Here is a 19,313-nt window from a genome sequence, read left to right as displayed (position 1 = left end):
ACATAATCTCTTTATATATAAAAAGTGCCTATCTAACAGAATTTTATTGGTTTAACGGTTTTTTGTTGTTTTACCGTTAAAATTAACGCCGTCGTCTAAATCCGTCCGTTAAAGAATTGTAAGCGAGCGATAATGCAAAAGTTCACGCGATTGGAATTCCAGTTTCCCGATTCAAAAATCCCAAAAGCTTCCAATCTTCCATTTGATTCCCATGTGCTTTTTCTTTCGATTCGTGGTTTATTAACGAGGTTCTCTACCCTTGTAGAAGCCTAATGGTCCCAAACCATGGCCACCGAAATCGTCTTCCAAGTCGCCCTCCTCAACTCAGGATGAGATCGAGATATGGTTGAGAGTCACCAAGAACAAAAGTACCAGATAGATCTGATGGTGATGATCTTTATCCCTTTCTTCACCGAAATCTTTATCTAAAATTTAACGTTATTTCTTTGGTTTGGTTTTGCAAGCTCCTCCTGCTACGTTAAGATCATCCCCAGAAAGAGATTTTGAGATTGAATATGTGATCGTAGATGCTAAATCCTCCTCGGCTCTCTCTGTTTTGGTTTTTTTAAGTCTCTATCTTGTCTCTCTTGTTTTCCTCTATTTTCATTCACTCAAGGACACCAAAAAATGTGCTTCCATCTATTTCTGGCTCGGGAGAACTGAATATCGCTACTCTTTCAGAGGTACATGGGTCTTGGGCTTTTTTTTTTTGTTAAATTTATTTCAAGAGTAATTCTTTTAACTGCTATATATGGACAATAATTGATTGTGGTTATGTTTTTGGGCAAATTTGGAGTTTGGGATTTTAGATCAGGCTTCAGATGAACTTTTATTTCCAGTTATCCCAATGCCAACTCTTGGATTTGTTTCGTAGTGGAAAGTATCCTTATCTCTCTCATAGCTTGTCTCTCTCCTTTTTTTTTTTTTTTTGGCTGATCTGCTTATGATCTGATGGTTTTTGTGGTTTTTATGATCTGATGGTTTTTTGGGTTTTAGTTATCTAGCTTGCTTTCTAATTTGACTTTCAATTAGTAGAAACAAGAGAGTAAATTCAGAAACTGGGTCGAAGATTGCATTAGCAGTTAAATTATCAACCAAAAATCTCTTTGCTGGGGGCAAAAAAAGAATAGGCACAATGTTTATTTTTGTGTGTACCTGGATAATGGATTTGTAAGATAATTGTTGCAGATTGAGTGTTTAATGATATTTCTTTTTTCTGTGGGACATAGATTTTCCATCATTTTCTTTCTCATACGCATTAACTTGTGCAGATTGCAAAAAACATGGTGGTATCATGAGATTCATTCAAGTTTCTTACTTAGGGGCATCTCCATCTTCTCCATCTAGATTGCTAAAAGCTAAAGCTGCAACAAAGGTAGCCGTTTTGACAGAATTTCCAGAGGTAAAACTATTTTTTTATCACGTTAAAATTTATTAATGATCAAGTGTCGTATGAAAATTGCTGTAAACCAGAGGAATGGTATTTGATAAACCTATGCATTGGGGAAGCTAAGCACATAATGGGCTTCATCTTTATATTGCACTTTTAATTTGGTGAGGCATAGTAGTATAATAATTGTATTGGGTTTAGAGGAGAAAGGGGCCTGAGAGCAAGCTGCTTATTTCAAAGTCAATGTCAGAGCCCAAATATAATATTTGATCATTTTATGCATTTTTTCAGGATCATAACATTTTTCATGTCACCTGTTTATTGTGGTTAAACAGGTCAATTCTTTAGATACTCTACTTCTCAAAACCTTTAGAGTTCGAAGCTCTTATACACAATCCTGAAGTTGTTCACAAATTATTGGTGGTGTATATGGATCAATGGTTCCCAACAACTAGGTAATGCATATCGGTCAAAATAACAATATCAATGAAGTACTATTATTGTTGTACATGATGATATGTGAATGTATAAATACCAAGAAATAATTCACCTTGAAACAACTGTAAACCTTTGTTGGATATTCTGAAATTAACAAACAACTCATTATTTTTCATTGCATGTAAATGTTACCGTACATCCCGCATAAGGAAATTGGCCTTCAAAATGATAAGCTGTATAAGGTGTCCTTGGCACCTTGTGCAAATCTATAGGTGGGATTTCATTCACGACATTGGACCCTAACTTGAATTGCTTGGGGACTTACGCAGCAAAATGGAGAAGCATTCTAAATATAATTCTGGCTAGACTTTTGGAATTGTGCAAGAGTCTAGAGTTGCAGAAATGAAAACCTTGTTAACTTGAAATATTATTGTGAAGATGCTTACATGGGACTTCTTTACTACACCATTGATAGCCTTAATCCTGCCTTTTATTTTTTCGATGCTGGTTTTCTTGTTATACACTTGTAAAGCCATGCTTGTTTGCTATGGATTGTGATAGTGTTCAGCTTCACCTACTTGAATGCTTGGATCTATGGCCACTGCTTACTATTTATTTTTTGTAACAAGTTGTTAAGACTTGGAACAACAGATAGTATTCAAATTCTGCAAAATTGAATAATCTTGTGGGTATTTTGATGTACTTTCAAAACATGTAATTATTATATTTCATTACCTTAAGATTATCCAAAGATATTTCCTAAAATTTACTTTTTTTAATATATTAAATTATGCATTAATTAATTTTTTTTGTAAAAAAATTAAATATAAACTAAGGAAACGTGCATTGCACGTTGCTTTCACCTAGTATAATATAATTTATCAAACTAATTATTTAAACTTGTTTAGTAAAATAGACTTAATTAGATTAAATCATTAACACTTACCATTTATAAGTGAAATCTAGTTGTAAACATATAATAATGATTAATATATTATAATTTCCTTCATTTAAATACAACTAAAATCAACTTTTACAAATACTAAATAATATAATTTATTACTTTAATATTTTAAATATATGGATTAACATAATAAGACTAGATTCATCGTAAAACCAAGTAATATAAAACCAAGCCCATCATATTTAACACACAGACCCTATGCCCACGTAAAAAAAGTAGAAACAACATCTGAACTCAATTTGGTAAATTCTGTAGAATCAAGGATAAAATTGTAACTAAACACAGCAAAACCTAAAAGCAACCCATGGTAACTGCATCTAATACAGAGCTTGAGGAATGTAGCAGCTTTCAAAACTGAAAAACCGAAATTAGGGTGACAACTTGTTATCCGACCTGTTAATTTAATATTAATGTGACATGATAATAACGGATTAAGGTATAATCTTAATGAATTCAAGTCAAAACGGATTGTTTCATTAAAATACGATTGTTTAATGGGTTAATAACGAGTCAATCCGTTTTGACCCGTTTTGACACGTTAAGAAAATTTAAATTATAATTATACTTTTATACTTAAAATTAAATTTGTTTAATTTTGATATTTTTATTGGTTAGATTGTAATTTTAGACTTATAGTTAATTTTATAATTTTTATAAATATTATAATTTTAACATTTATATAAAATTATACTAAATTTAATCAGGTCAAATGGGTTAATTTTAAATTTATTTAACCTGTTTACATAAACAGTTTAAAACGAATTATATTGTATCGTGTTAAATTAGTTCATAATATTTACTAATAAGTCAAAACGAGTTGACACGACACAACCAATTATGTTAATGGATCATATTAAGATTTGAAATTTTGACCAGTGTCATTTTGAGGGGGCAAATAGAGAGGGGGAATGCTTTTGACACCGTTGGTGGCTCACGCTAGGGGCCACCGTTGGCTTTTTTTTTTTTCTTAATGATTAAAAAAAATTTAATATTATTATAAATTTTTTATAGTTTTTTAAAATATTTAAAAGTAATAAAAAATATTTAAAAAAAAATTAGCCTAGCGATGGCTGTAGGATCAATATCCAATAGAGGGACATACAAGTATTCCTCGTAAAATGATAAAGAAACAATCCACCAGGCCAACAAAAGCCAACCCACTAGCAAGAGTAATTTTATATTAATATAATCTTTCCGTGTGGGGGAGTGCTTGCAATTAAAGATTACTATGAGTATTTAGATTGGTCCCACAAAATTTTTTATAATTTAACTAAAAATAGTATTTTTTTAATTTTTTTTTAAATTTTATTTATCTTTTAAAAAATTTTCTACATCTCATTTCCTCTACTCTCTCTATTTTATTAAAATAATATTTCTCTATTGCTTTTTTTTCTCACTTCTATTTACAAACTTAATTACTCAATATTTTTTCTTATGTTTTGAACTATTACTATAGTAAATATTCTAAACAAAAATTTAAATTATTTTTTTGTGGGTATGATAATATTTTTAAAATTATTTTTTTATGTTTTCGTAATTATTTAAATTATTTTTAAAATTATTATTTAAAACTATAACAAATATAAGTATGATAGAAAGTGTAGATGATTGAAAGTAGATGCGTATGATAGAAAGTCATATAGATAATTTGAATAAAATATTGATAAAAAATCATTTGGGATGAACAGTAATTCCTCAAATATGGATTTGGAACCACTGTACATCCCTTAAATACTTTCCCCATAATGGAGATTCGGATGTAGATGTGATTTTGATGAAATCTTCAAATTTTTTCTCAAATTATAGGGAAAATGTACATATGGGAAATGGGAGGAGAATGCTCTAAGCATTGGTAGTGGTTTATGCATCTTTATATATAAAATCAATATTTAAAAAATGTGATTTTACATGTGAAGAAAAACTCTCACATTAGATTATGTATTTTTAAATCAAATAATAATAAAATATTAATTATTTTATAATTTTTTCTCTCCTATGAATCTAGATAGTCTATTTTAACTCTGTAAATATTTAATTCTGTTCAAGATATTTACACGAATGAAAACAAATAATGTAGTCATATTTTATATGTTATATTTTTTTCCAATTAAAAGCTTCGAACAAGAGGGTATTATTTTCCCAAAAAAAAAAAAAAAATAGATGAGATCGCATCTTCAACGTTATAATAATTCACTGCCCAATTTTTACTAGTGCTTGGTTTTTGGCATATAGTTTATGTATTGTGCTGCCATGGCCCATACATACACGAGGTTTCTAGTTAATATTTCAGGTTTTTTGTACAGAGTAGGTCAATGGTGCAAGTCTAAATGAAAAAATGATGCATATTTACATTCCAAATTACAGACATTTGGGTAGTAAATATTTACGTTCCAATCAGAAAGTGTGCTTTTAACATTAGACCCACAGCAGCAGTGCTGACTGCGGGACTCGGTCACTCAGAAGAGAGCAATAAAGAGAGTAACGAGAGATAGCTGTTTGGATAGAGAGAGAAAAAATATTAAAATAAGTATTTGGAGAGTGAAAATGACTTCTACAAAGTTGAAGAATGACTGTTTATAGCTATGTACAATTTTACCTATGCATAGGCCAATGTAGATAATTTTAAGGCCACATTATTCAAATTTGAAGATGAATATGAAGAATCGAAGATAAATTAGTGAATATTAGTGCTCAAGGAAAAGTTGCTACCATTTGTTCACATTGTGTGGTTAGTCAGCAGATGAGATAAAGAAAAGAAAAAGGCAAGAAGAAGACAATGGTGAGTATGATGGGCGAGGTTGTCGGGAAGTTATCCAAAATAATTGTGTGGGTGATAGCTGAGTGGGTTTGTCCGGGTGCTAAAGAAAAAATAGCGTGATTCACGGTAAAAGATAAGGAAGACTAAAAGAAAGAGAAAAGATAGAAAAAAAAAATACATGTGATTACTATTTCACGGGTGTTACAGCTGGGGTAAAAATTGAAGGTGTCGGTGCAGTTTTCCCCCAAAATTGAAACCGCACTGATGTCTTGAAACCATGTAAATCGCGACCGATATCGGCTGTTAAGGGGGAGAAAACTGTTTACATCGGTCTCAATGTCACACCAGTCGGTTTGTCGGCATCTTCGGTGGCAACAGAGGCTATTTGCAGGCGATGACGCCATAGTGACTGGGTGTGAGACAATTCACCTGCGGTTTTGGCCGATTCCTAAAGCAGTTGGTCGATTCTCGTCAGTTTCTGTACACCCCTAGTTACAACTCAGTAGCTCAACTGTGGGGTTTCTGTGCTAAGTTCGGGAGGACAGATGAAGAAATGGAAATGCTTGGATGTTGTCCGGACGGTATTGCTCAAGTGTACTACTCAGGAATTTTTTTTTTTTTTTACTTAGTGATTAAAAAAGTGATTTTAAGTGTATTGATGTATTTTTTTATTTTTTAAAAATATTAAAAAAATGTGAAAAAAAAGGAAAAAAAAGGAAAAAAAATAAAAAGTGAAGAATGGTATAAACGAGCGATGCACTGAGCAGTAGAATAGCACCCCTCTATGAAGAAATAAGAGAAAAGTGACATAGATAGATGGGAGAGGTTAGGTGAGAGCTACCAAAAATTGTTGGGGATCCATCCAAGAAATTAAAAGAATAATGCTAGGAATCCCGCTGGGAGTCACCGCTTTCATTTTTTTTTTTTATTCTTCTATATTTTAGTGACTAAGAAAAAATTATTTAATATTATTGTGTACTATGAGTAGCGAGAAAGAAGGAAATCGATGGAAAAATTAAACATGTGGGTCCTAGTCTAAAATAAACACGTGAGCCACTTGTCACTGATGTTACAGAAATAATAGAAAGTATAAATTAGAGATTTGTAACTTTTGGCTCTAACTTGCAAGAAAGTAACAATTATTGGCGTGTAAAGGAATTCATACCCTAACTTGTCTAATGGTAGTATGAGATATATTCTAATCTTATAAATACACTTAAGATCTTGTCTACAGGTAATATAGGATATATTTTTCAATATCTTTTTTTACGTGCAAGTCAGTATTTTTTCTGATCATTGTCATAGAATAAGTAGTGTGGGCTTTTATTCGTCTTGTAATAAACTCTGATATCATAAAAAAATTTATGGGTCTAACTCATATCTTAAAATCGGTTAAAAAAAGAGATTGATTCTAACTTTATAAATATATCCAAAACTTTATCTATAAATAATATGAGATTTATTTCTGAAATCAATTGGTATTACGACAAAAGAAAATCCCACCAAACTGAGTACAACCAAGTGGTCCACGCAGTTTCCAAAGAAAACATCTTAGGCGGCCATTGGATATGTACCATATTTTATATCCAAGTCTTGATCCAACAATTAATCAAAGAGGCACGGATGTTACACAAGATCTTATAATAAATATCTAACATCTAGAATAAAAAATATATATATATATATACACGATTAAATATTATCACATAGTTATAAATTATACAACAATCTTGGTGTGCAAAAGCACTAGCGCCAATTTGAGCTTTCAAATTGGAGACTCTCAATTGGTGATTTCCTCAATTAATGAAAGAAGAAGAGATCTAGCAAATAGCACCAATTTCAGACGATATTGCAAATTTATTGAAATCTCACGAAGACTGGAGATTTATCAAAATAGATCGATCCTAAAATTCATTTGCGCATTCAGTTATGCAATGGGCAGCTACAAACTCTTTATTTGGTAGCATTCTGTTAGACAATATTCTTACTACTATTTTGTATATTGACAGCTCTTTAGTTTATAATAATCTTTTATTTATTATATGCAAGCTTGTCTAAACAAAAAAAAAAAAAAAATGATAAATAGTATTTGTAAGCTGCACAATCTTTTATAAAAAGAGTATAAAATTTACCAAAAAAAAAAAAAAAGTCAAAACGATTACATTACATTTTATTACTACTTTACCATTACTCAATATAAATATGCCTATCAGAAAAAGAAAGGGGGCTTGCTTACTTGACATTTCTTGGTCAGCGTGCCATGTTTAAAGCCATAACAGGGCTCGAAAATGTTGGACAACTTGTAATCAGTAATTTTTTGTTTTCCACACATATATATATATATATATATATATATATATTATTAAAAATACTATTCTACAGAATATGTCTTGAATATATGTTCCGATTTTTTATTTATTTAGTAATTAAGAAATTATTTTTAAATAATGTTGTGATTTTTTATTATTTTAAATGTTTATGATGATTAAAAAATGCATAAAAAAATTAAAAAAAAGAAATGCACAATTCAAAATACTTTTTCAGGTGATTTCTTCGGTAACTGTAGAAGAATTATATATATATTAAGGCCATTTGGAAGTAAATAAGAAAAATTATGCAATAAATATTAAATACTAAATAATTTAAAAAAATTATAAATATTTACTTCATATTAATGAATTATGAAAGAATGATAATTAACAACTATTGCAATTTTGTTTTTACAATGGAACCTCACTCTTTTCTTAACACAGTAATATACATGTTTTAACACGAACAATAACACAAGATTAGAAAATGTATCGTGATTAATCACGATGTCTCGAGTTCATATTTTGTAAATATTTCTCAAAAATCAAGTCTCATCATCATAATAATGGAAAATATTACACGTCTATTACATTGAAAATGCAGGAATTCCATAAAAGATTATACTTTGAAAATTTAAAAAGAATGTAAATGGCATATGCTTTAGTTCATGCCATAGTATACCAACTAAACCTTAATCCCACATAGGACTAAGCTTTAATGCTTTAGCATAAGATTTTAATGAACAAAACATGCTTTCTTAAATCTAAGAATATTCTCATCAGATTATCTATATATAAAAATATTGTACTTTTTAACTATTAGAAATGAAAATAGGCTCACAATAGATTCTACAAACTTAAATCATTTATTTTATTATTATATAATAATAAAAAACTAATCGAATATAAAAATTTATATAAATAAATAATTAAAATTTAAATTCATCTTATATTTATAAAAAATATCATTTACATGTACATAATTCAATAACAATATTACGAGAAAAAGCAAGACTCGTAGTGTTCGGCAACTGGCAGGGGCACTGTGGCAGCAGGTGCTTCGATTCTCTACCCCGTTGGTGATGTCAATCTACCGCACGGCCCCATCATCTTCTTCGGCCCCTCGAGAGTCAACAGTACTCTATTGCTTCGGGGGTGTCACTATAAATAGATAGGGGCCCGAAAATGGCTCCTATCGTTGTGTCTTCGGCTACCACTCTTACTGCTGCTTCGTCTTCTCGTTCTTTTTCGTCGTCCTTGCTTTTCACCACGCTACGGTCTTCGACTGCACTTCGGGTTTCTTTTGCCGTCTCCCCCTTTTGCTCTAGCAGAGATCGGTTCATGGCTCGCATGCTCGCCCCGGACACTCTCGGGCTCACTTTGCCTGCCAACGTCGAAGCCCCAAAGGTCTCTCTCTCTCTGAAACCCAGTTTGTTTTTTATTTTCATCTTGATCATTTTTGGCTAATTTGTTTGTGGATAATTGGGTTTATAGTGGTTGGTTTCTGACTCTGAACTCGGTGGAATTTTCACTGTTTTTGCTTCATTGGTTAAACTATTTTGATGGATTATACGGGCTAACTTTCTAAAAGTTTGATCTTTGTTTGCGGGGTTATATCCTTCTAATTGAACCCACGTGTTGTTGGTTCAATGCGTGTGATAAAATTACATGTTTCAATTTATCTGTTTATATGTGACTCGTTATATTATATACTTGATAGATTCGTTCTCAACACATCATTGGTTCAGTTATTAGCGACGCAATTCCGTGAATAAGAGGCATTGGTTGTTTAGGTTGGTATTGGTGAATGCTGAAATTTCTTTTATATGTCTGTGAAAATTGCTAACAGATCTTGTTTGCTGCGAAAGATATTGATGTGACGGAATGGAAAGGAGACATGCTTGCAGTGGGCGTAACAGAGAAAGACATGTCGAAGGATGATAACTCATAGTTTGAGAATTCACTTTTGAGGAAGCTAGATTCTCAGTTGGGTGGTTTGTTGGCTGAAGTCTCTTCTGAGGAGGATTTTACAGGAAAGACTGGCCAGTCGACGGTTCTTAGGCTTCCGGGTCTTGGCTCGAAGAGGGTGGGTTTGATTGGTCTTGGACAGTCTGCATCAACTACGGCTGCTTTTCGGGGTCTTGGTGAGGCTGTTGGAGCAGCAGCCAAGGCTGCTCAAGCAAGTGATGTTGCTGTCGCTCTGGCCTCTTTTGAGGGGCTCTCTGCTGAATCAAAACTTAATACGGCTACAGCAATAGCATCTGGTTCTAAATTTATGATTCATTGAATTATACTTCATAATTGTCTAGGTAGCATATTTGTGCTAAAACTTTGCTTAACTTGGTGTATTGGTTGAATTTTCGTAGGAACTGTGCTCGGGTTATATGAAGATAATAGGTACAGATCAGAGTCCAAGAAACCAGCTCTTAAGTCTGTGGACATTCTTGGTCTTGGAGCTGGACCTGATCTGGAAAAGAAGCTCAAGCAAGCGGAAGATGTTTCTTCTGCAGTGATTTTTGGGCGAGAGCTTGTGAATTCACCTGCTAATGTCCTCACCCCTGGTTCGTATGACTTACACTTATGAATGATACCTCATTCTGACATCCTGCAGTTATTTCTTAGGAAGTTCTAGATTATCTTGCATTAAAGAGTATTCAAGTAGAAAACTTCTACTCTGTCAGCTATCAGTTTGTTTTATCTGTTTTTGTTTATTACAAAATGATTTAATAATTGGTACTAATTGTATGCTATGACTTTTATACTTCAGCGGTGCTGGCAGAAGAGGCTTCAAAGATTGCTTCCTTGTACGGTGATGTTTTTTCTGCTACAATTTTAAATGCTGAGCAATGCAAAGAATTGAAGATGGGGTCGTATCTGGGTGTAGCTGCAGCCTCTGCAAATCCCCCTCACTTCATACATTTGCGTTACACACCTCCAAGTGGACCTGCCAAAGTCAAGCTGGCCTTAGTTGGAAAAGGGTTGACCTTTGACAGGTGAATATATGAATTAAACATCAAGCTGCATCTTACCAGTTCATTCATCACTTGGACAAAGAGTTAAAGAAAGAATATTCATTGCGTATAATTCTTTGGATGTCCAAAGTATGATGCCCACACTGAAATTGAAAGTTGTGATTTGTGATTTATGTAGTAGTGGATATGTCTGGAGCATGACCACCCAACTGGCGAGTGACTCCTTTGTCTTCTCACCAGTGCAGGACATTGCACTGCATAATTTTTATTTTTTTCTTCTATTTGCAATTTCTTTCCTTGCCTGTTCTGATGGTGATGGACATGCGATTTTCTATGAAAAAGTTGGACTATTTCTAATGTGTTATTGTTTTTTGCTGTTGCTGGCTTTTAGTTTATATCAGCTGTTGAGTTTTAATCCATTTATGATATTAGTGGTGGCTACAACATCAAAACTGGACCTATCTGTTCCATTGAGCTCATGAAATTTGATATGGGGGGTTCAGCAGCAGTTCTAGGGGCAGCAAAAGCTATTGGTTTAATTAAACCACCAGGAGTAGAGGTCAGAAATTTGGTGTCTTTTTCCATATGTTGGTGCAATGAACATTATACAAATTGATGAATTTTTCGTCCTCTTAATTTTTTTTTTCTCTTAATTTATATTTTTTTTGGTACTTTAAGCAGTGGAATCTAAGCCTTATCTTAACTTTCTTGTCTATGTAGGTTCATTTCATTGTGGCAGCTTGTGAGAACATGATAAGTGGAACAGGCATGAGGCCTGGAGACATTGTTACAGCCTCAAATGGAAAGACCATTGAGGTATGGATTCTTTGGTTTGGGAAGAGATAATGAGATAATAAACTTTTGAGAGGTCTTTTTGACTCATTGGATTGTGTCAGCTTTAAAATATGTTTTAATGTATATCAGGGAGTCTATAGGCATTTCACATAATTTTTTTCTATTTCTTTTCCCCAAAGCCAAACTTCATCTTCAAGTCCATCCATTCTTCTACCAGGCCCTATTGGGTATTGAATGCAGTAATTGAACTGGGTCAAGCTTAATTCGGTCCCTAATTGCAGTATCTAGAGCTCATCAAAATGATGAAAACTTATGCAGGGGCCTTTCTTTTATGAATAAAACTTATGCAGGGGCATGTTTGGATATTCCACATTTGTTAACCAGTAAAAAATGCAAGTTCAGGTAATGAAATGATTGCTAGATGGACTGGCAGGACAATTTTCCAGTCATATTCAGATGATCCTCTACAAACAGATAATTTTTTTTTTTTTTTAATGTCGGGGAACCTCTCCAAGGCAGGGCCCTTTGGACCCACCCCTGCAGAATAAACCCCGGTCCCGTGCACGGCACCCTCGGAAGTTTCCCTACACGGAACTGATTAAATCGCTGGTTTTTCACCAGGGAGTGTGGCCCCAAAGGATTGTTTGCACCCATGAGGTGTTGAACCTTGGACCTTGAAGGGAATGAGACCCCAAGACCAAGGCCTTCACCACTTAGGCCAACCCCTTGGGGTTAAAAGATAATTTTTAGTTGCCTTCAATCTCTAATGCAGGTTAATAACACTGATGCTGAGGGCAGGCTTACACTGGCAGATGCTTTGGTATATGCTTGTAACCAAGGTGTTGAGAAGGTAATACTTATATGTATTAGCTAAATACCATATTGTTGTTGTTGTTTGAAAGGATGTAAGAATTTTTGTTTGTTTGATGTTTGATCACTGATGCTCTCATCCTGTTTCAAAGGGAAAATAATAGTGGTTCGCTGCCCTCTAGTTTTTGTTGCAGAAAACAAAGTTGAGTGTCAAATTTGGGTTTCTAAAAAATAAAGTGTCAAATTTCTGCCTTGTATCAACCATAGAAGCCGTGCTTCATAAAATGTTCCTGTCTTTTTTTTTTTTTTTTTTTGGAAACTAGAGAGCAGTTGTACTCTGTAGATCGATAACTTGTTTGAATCTAATTGACGTATACATTTCATTGTGGAACCTTGTTCTTTTTTCTCACTTTTAAGGAGTTCTAACCTTGTTAAGATGTTTGTTTTGTGTTTGGTGCTCACACTACCATTAAATTGTTCTACAGATAGTTGACCTGGCAACTTTAACAGGGGCTTGCAGAGTGGCTCTTGGCCTGTCAATTGCAGGTACCTACATATTATTATAATCATGATGATGAACTATGTATTTGAGGTTTGTACTCCTGCTGGGATTAGAGTTCTGAGAATCACTCTATTTTTTTTCTTTTTTTAAAAAAGGCAATAGAAAGATGAATTTGATGCATGTGGTGTAAAAGAAGAAAATGAGGGGAAGAATAGCACACTGATTTTTGAAAATTTACTCAACTCCACTTATAATAATTATAAAAAAAAACCTTAGCTGCAGTGTATCAGAAATGATTATACGTTGGTGATTCTGAATTTTGTCAAAACATTTAGGGTATGTCTGCAATTTGCCTAGAGCTATTAATACGAGTGCTTTTACTAGCTACATTTACTTCCTGAAATACTTGACTACTTGAGTCCTTTTAATACCAGTTGCTTTTTTTTTTTTTTTTTTTTTTTTTTTGTGTGGGAGAGGTAATCAGAATACCAGTTACTAATTGATGACAAACATTTTCTTTTTATAGGTGTCTTTACGCCCAGCGATGACTTGGCCAAGGAGGTATTGGCAGCTTCAGAAGTCAGTGGGGAGAAACTTTGGAGAATGCCTTTGGAGGAAGGTTATTGGGAGTCAATGAAATCGGGAGTAGCTGATATGGTCAACACTGGTGATCGTCCAGGTGGTGCTATCACTGCTGCTCTCTTCTTGAAGCAGGTATATGATTGCATGATTTTTCATGGTGAATTATTAAATGTTCTCTACTTGATATGTGTTGCTCAGAGACCTTTATGATAGTAACAAAATGTGTGGGCTCTCTTTCGTCTCTCTCTCTCTCTCTCTCTCTCTCTCTCTCTCTCTCTCTCTCTCTCTCTCTCTCTCTCTCTCTCTCACACATGAAGTGTGCTATGTAATATTTATATTACATAGAGAAATAAATGTATAATAGAAATAACTGTATTTTAAATCTTCTCATTCTCTTTTTCTGCCTTTAGTTTTTCTTCTTTAGACTTCAACTTCATGCTGTCAATATGAGAGGCTATACTCCAACACCCCCCCTCAAGATGAGCATGTATATTGATAATATTCATCTTGCGCAAATTATGATGGAAAGGCAGTGATCTGAGAGGTTTGGTAAATATATCTGCTAGTTGTAATCTTGAGGGAATATAGAAAAGCTTTATAACATTCTGCTGCAATTTCTCCCTAACAAGATGGCAATCGATTTGAATATGTTTAGTTCTCTCATGTTGTACTGGATTAGTTGCATTGGATAAAGCTGATTTGCTGTCAGTGTAGAGCATTGTAGGCTGAGAGTGATCAACACTGAGATCTTGAAGGGCATATAATAACCACTGCACCTTACATGTTGTGGCAGCATGAGCCCTATATTCTGCTTCTGCAGATGATCTGCTAACTGTGACTTGTTTATTTGATTTCCATGAGATTAAAGAATCTCCTAGAAAAATTGCATATCCTATAAAACTTCTCCTGGTGTCTAAGCAACCTGCCCAATCACTGTCAGAGAAAGCTTTTAATTGAAAATCTGAAGATGAAGAGAAGAACAATCATTGTCCTGGTGTAGCTTTTAAGTATCTAAGCACACGCATAGCAGCTTGATAATGAGAAACTACTGGTTTAGCAAGAAACTGGCCAAGTCAAGCCTTGTAACTGTCAAATATAGTAGCCTGCCAATTAACCTTCTGTAACCCGAGGCATCTTCATAGAGATTAGGATCATTTGCACTAAGTTTAAGAGTAGATTCCATTGGAAATGCAGCTGGCTTGGAACCTGTGAGACCTGCATCTTGAAGTATATCCAAAGTATACTTTCTTTGACAAAGAGAGATGCCAGACTTTGATCTGGCTACTTCCAATCCTAGGAAGTACTTCAGCTGCCCCAAGTCCTTGATTGTGAACTTATTATGCAGAAATATCTTGAGTTGCTGAATCTCAATTAGATTATCACTAGCTAGTAGAACATTATCTACATATACTAGTAAAGTAATGAAAGAAGTGGCAGTTTTCTTGATGAAAAGTAAGCAATCAGAATTGCCTTGAGTAAAGCCATATTGAAGAAGAGCTTGAGAGAGTTTGGCAAACCATTGTCGAGATGCCTGCTTCAGGCCATAAAGACTCTTTAACATTTTGCAAACTACATTGGGATGTTTAACATCCAAACCAGGGGGCACTTCCATGTAAACTTCTTCATTTAATTCACCATGTAAAAAAACATTATTTACATCTAATTGGTGAATATACCAACCCTTAATAGCAGCAACAACTAACAATAACCGAATTGAAGTAAGTTTTGCCACTGGGGAAAAAGTATCAAAGAAGTCTAATCCTTCTTGTTGAGCGTAGCCTTTGGCTACCAGCCTTGCTTTATGTCTTTCTATGGTTCCATCAGCCTTGTATTTCACGTTAAAAACCCATTTACAACCTATGGTCTTTTTATTTTTAGGTAGAGTAACAAGTTCTCAGGTTTTATTTAACTCTAAAGTAGTGAGTTCATTTCTCATAGCAACTTGCCATTCATGAGATTTTGCAGCTTGTTGATATGTTTTGGGTTCTTTGATAATAGAAATTGAAGCTAAGAAAACTTTGTGTGATGCTGAAAGTCTACTGACAGAAATAAAAGAGGATATAGGATAGGGATTACCTGTGTTAGAGGAACAACCAATGAAAGCAGATGAGTTGATTGCATGAGGAAACAATGAGGCAGTACCACAATAATAATCCTGCAAAAATTTTGGTGTTTGTTTAATCCTTGATGATTTTCTGACAGTGTGGATAGGATTTGCTAAGTCAGTTTGATGGTTGCTATCAATATGAGATGAATCTGAACTTTCTAAGTCATTTTGGTGCATGTTGTCAATATGAGAGGAATCTGAACTTGCTATGTCAGTTTGATGGATGCTGTCAATATGAGAGGAATCTGATTCATTAGGAATCAGTGATGAAATATTTTGATCAGAAGAGATAGGATTATTTATATGAGGGGAATTATTTTGGAATTCTAAAGGAGGAAACAGAAAAGTAGGTATGGCAGAATTAACTGGAAGACTTTTGAATGGAAAGTTGGTTTCATGAAACACAACATTTCTGGAAATAATGATTCTTTTTGTGTTTAAGTCCATGAGTTTGTAACCTTTGACAGCAGAAGGATATCCTTAAAATAGACATTTTGTTGCTCTTGGATCGAACTTTTGTCTGTGACTAGTAATTGTAGATGCAAAGCATAAGCATCCAAAAACTTTAAATTAGAAAGATTTGGTGATTTGTGAAATAACATTTCAAAAGGTGTTTTATTTTGGAGAAGATGAGTTGGAATTCGATTTATGATATGGGTTGCAGTCAATACACAATCACTCCAAAAAATTAAAGGTAAGTTTGCTTAAAACATCAAAGCTCTAGTTGTGTTTAATAAGTGTTGATGTTTTCTTTCAACCATTCCATTTTGTTGTGGAGTTTCTACACAACTTCTTTGATGTACAATTCCATTGTCACTATAAAATTTTGTGAGGAAAAATTCTAAACCATTGTCTGTTCTTATGGTTTTTACAGAAGTATTAAACTGATTTGTAACCATGTTACAAAAATTTGGTAGTAAAAATGAGACCTCAGATTTAGTTTTAAGCATATACACCCAAGTGCATCTTGTAAAATCATCTACTATGGTGAGAAAGAATTTAAAACTAGAATATGATATAGTAGCAAATGGACCCCATATATCACAATGAATCAATTCAAACTCTTTATTAGAAATACTTTGTGATACAGGGAAAGAAAGCTTTTTCTACTTTGCTAGTGGACAAATTTCACAGACATTTGTACAATCAAATGTTATTGAATTGTCTATTTGTCTAAGAAAAGGTATTCTAGAATTTGAGACATGACCTAATCTGTAGTGCCAAAGGTTTGGCTGGTTTTGAGTAATGGTTGATGCAGAGATTGGTGTAGAATTAAACTGATTTTGCTGACAGGAATTAGCTTTTGAAGAAGCTTGAGGTAAGTGATAAAGGCCTTGTTTCTCATAGGCAATCCCAATCATCTTCTTCAGTGATTGGTCCTGTAAAAGGCAATGTGAATCATACAAAGATAGACAAAGATTAGATTCTTTGGTTAGTTTAGAAATAGATAATAGGTTGAATGAAAAGCTTGGAACACACAAGACATTATGCAAATGTAATATGCTAGAAAGACTTACAGTTCCAATATACAATGCTGGAACAGCTTGACCATTAGGAAGATTTATGGAATTTGTAACTGGTTTAGGAGTAGAAGAATATAGTAGTGGTGAACAAATCATATGATCTGTTGCGCCAGTATCTAGGATCCAAGAAAATTTAGAATTTAACTTGGTAGAAATAGAATTGCATTGACTAAAAAGATTACCAGAAAATTGAGTGGTGGCTAGATTTACTGCTGCTGTGGATGTATCAATGTTCTGAGTAGTTGAACTCGAATTGGCAAGTGCTATGAGTTTATTGAATTCTTCAGCAGTTAGACTAAACCTTTGGTTCTCATTACTGTTTTTAATATAGACCTCTTCAATTGAAATGGTTGCATGTGCAGAAGGAAGGTTTCTTTTTCCCTTAGGTCCAGTCCATCCAGGAGGATAACCATGCAATTGAAAGCACTTGTCAATTGTATGACCATTATAGCCATAGTGAGTACAATGCAGTGAGGATTTCTTCAGCTTGTCTTTGATGAACTTAGATTGAGTATTTTGATTGGACTGAGTATAATGCTTTGCCAACAAAGCATGTGTGTCATTACTTGTGAAGTTGGTCAATTGTCGCTGACTTTCTTCTTGAAGAAGCAAGGAAAACACTTTAGCCATGCTAGGCAATGGGACAACAAGTAACAATTGACTTCTTACTGAGGCATAAGAATCATTCAATCCTACCAGAAATTTCAACACGTATTCTGACTGTTGCCTAAGAAGCAAGAAATTGAACAGATCACAGGTGCAAGAAGCCATCTTGCCACATGTACAAGTTGGAAATGGCCTATAATTGACATACTCATTCCAAAGAGTCTTGAAAGCACTGAAATATTTTGTAATCGAGGATGAACCCTGGTTTATACAGCTTAGGGATTTTTCAAGATGAAAAACCCTTGGTCCATCACTTCTCAAGTATCTTGTTTTTAACTCATTCCAGAGGTCTACAGCAGATGCAACATAAAGTAAACTATTTCTAATATCTTTAGAAATAGAATTCATGAGCCAAGGGAGTACCAAATTATTGGCACGAAGCCAAGCAGTATGATTAAGACGCTGAGTAGTAGGAGGAGCAGTAATTGAGCCATCAATGAAAGCTATCTTGTTCTTCACAGTTAAGGCAATAGTGATTGAATGACTCCAAGCAATGTAGTTGTCTCCTGCAAAGACTTCTGAAACCAATAGAGAACCCGGATTATCACTAGGATGAAGATAATATGGGCTAGAGGAATCATCTGAAAGGTTAAGAATACGAGATGAAGCTGAAGAATTAGGGGAGTTTTCTTCTGCCATGTTTCCAAGAATTGGAAAGAAAATACAAGAATTGAGAAACAAGATTCTCGAGAAACAAGAATTGAAGATTCTTGAGCAGAAATATGTAAATTGAGTAGAAAGATCAGAGTTTGCAATGCAAATTGCAAGAATAGAGAAAAGAAAAATATGTGGAAGCAGTTTTTGTGATTTCTCAATCTGATACCATGTTGAGAACTTGATGAATAGCAGAGAAAAACTAAAACAGGGGAAGAATATGAGAATTGTGTAATCTGATCTGAATGAAATCGATACTACTTGATGTCAAATACATGAAGGTCTATGTAATATTTATACTACATAGAGAAATAAATGTATAACAGAAATAACTGTATTTTAAATCTTCTCCTTCTCTTTTTCTGCCTTTAGCTTTTCTTTTTTAGACTTCAACTCCATGCTGTCAATATGAGAGGTTATACTCCAACACACATCCACATTTGATTTGGTTGCAGTAAATGGAAAACTATTTGGTTTCAACTTCAACAATCTGTTTGAAATTTCAATGGTCTGTATAATTATTTCTTTGTTTTCTTTCAACAATCAAAGAAGCTCTCTTTTTCGAACAGGGAGTCATATTCTCTTTGAGTAGAGTAATGTTATACACCAAATCACTATCTCATTTGCATCTTACTATAAATGATGTGGTGCATTTATCATTATTGGATGATAGAAAAATATACAATAAATGATCATTTAATGGTAGTAAATATGTCACATCTTTCTTAATAGAATGTAAGTGAGATGATAATGTATAGAAATTTTTTATTAAAAAATTATTATTTTTAACGTAAAATTTATATTTATTTATTTTATTAAAATAAGTACACGGAATTTGTATAT

General features: G+C 33.6%; 1 long non-coding RNA gene and 1 pseudogene across 1 annotated transcript; both read left to right on the top strand.

Annotated features, from left to right (window-relative positions):
• The first annotated feature begins 154 nt into the window (after positions 1-154).
• On the top strand, positions 155-2,295 carry LOC122296275. The gene is made up of 3 exons (XR_006238450.1): positions 155-683; positions 1,272-1,402; positions 1,726-2,295. It is a non-coding gene; the product is annotated as an uncharacterized LOC122296275 (long non-coding RNA).
• Positions 2,296-8,889: 6,594 nt separating this feature from the next.
• Positions 8,890-19,036, top strand: LOC122296270 (annotated as a pseudogene).
• Positions 19,037-19,313: the final 277 nt, after the last annotated feature.

This window comes from Carya illinoinensis, chromosome 15 (genome assembly GCF_018687715.1).
Source record: "Carya illinoinensis cultivar Pawnee chromosome 15, C.illinoinensisPawnee_v1, whole genome shotgun sequence".
Taxonomy (NCBI): Eukaryota; Viridiplantae; Streptophyta; class Magnoliopsida; order Fagales; family Juglandaceae; genus Carya; species Carya illinoinensis.
This window is presented reverse-complemented; position numbering and strand designations above follow the sequence as displayed.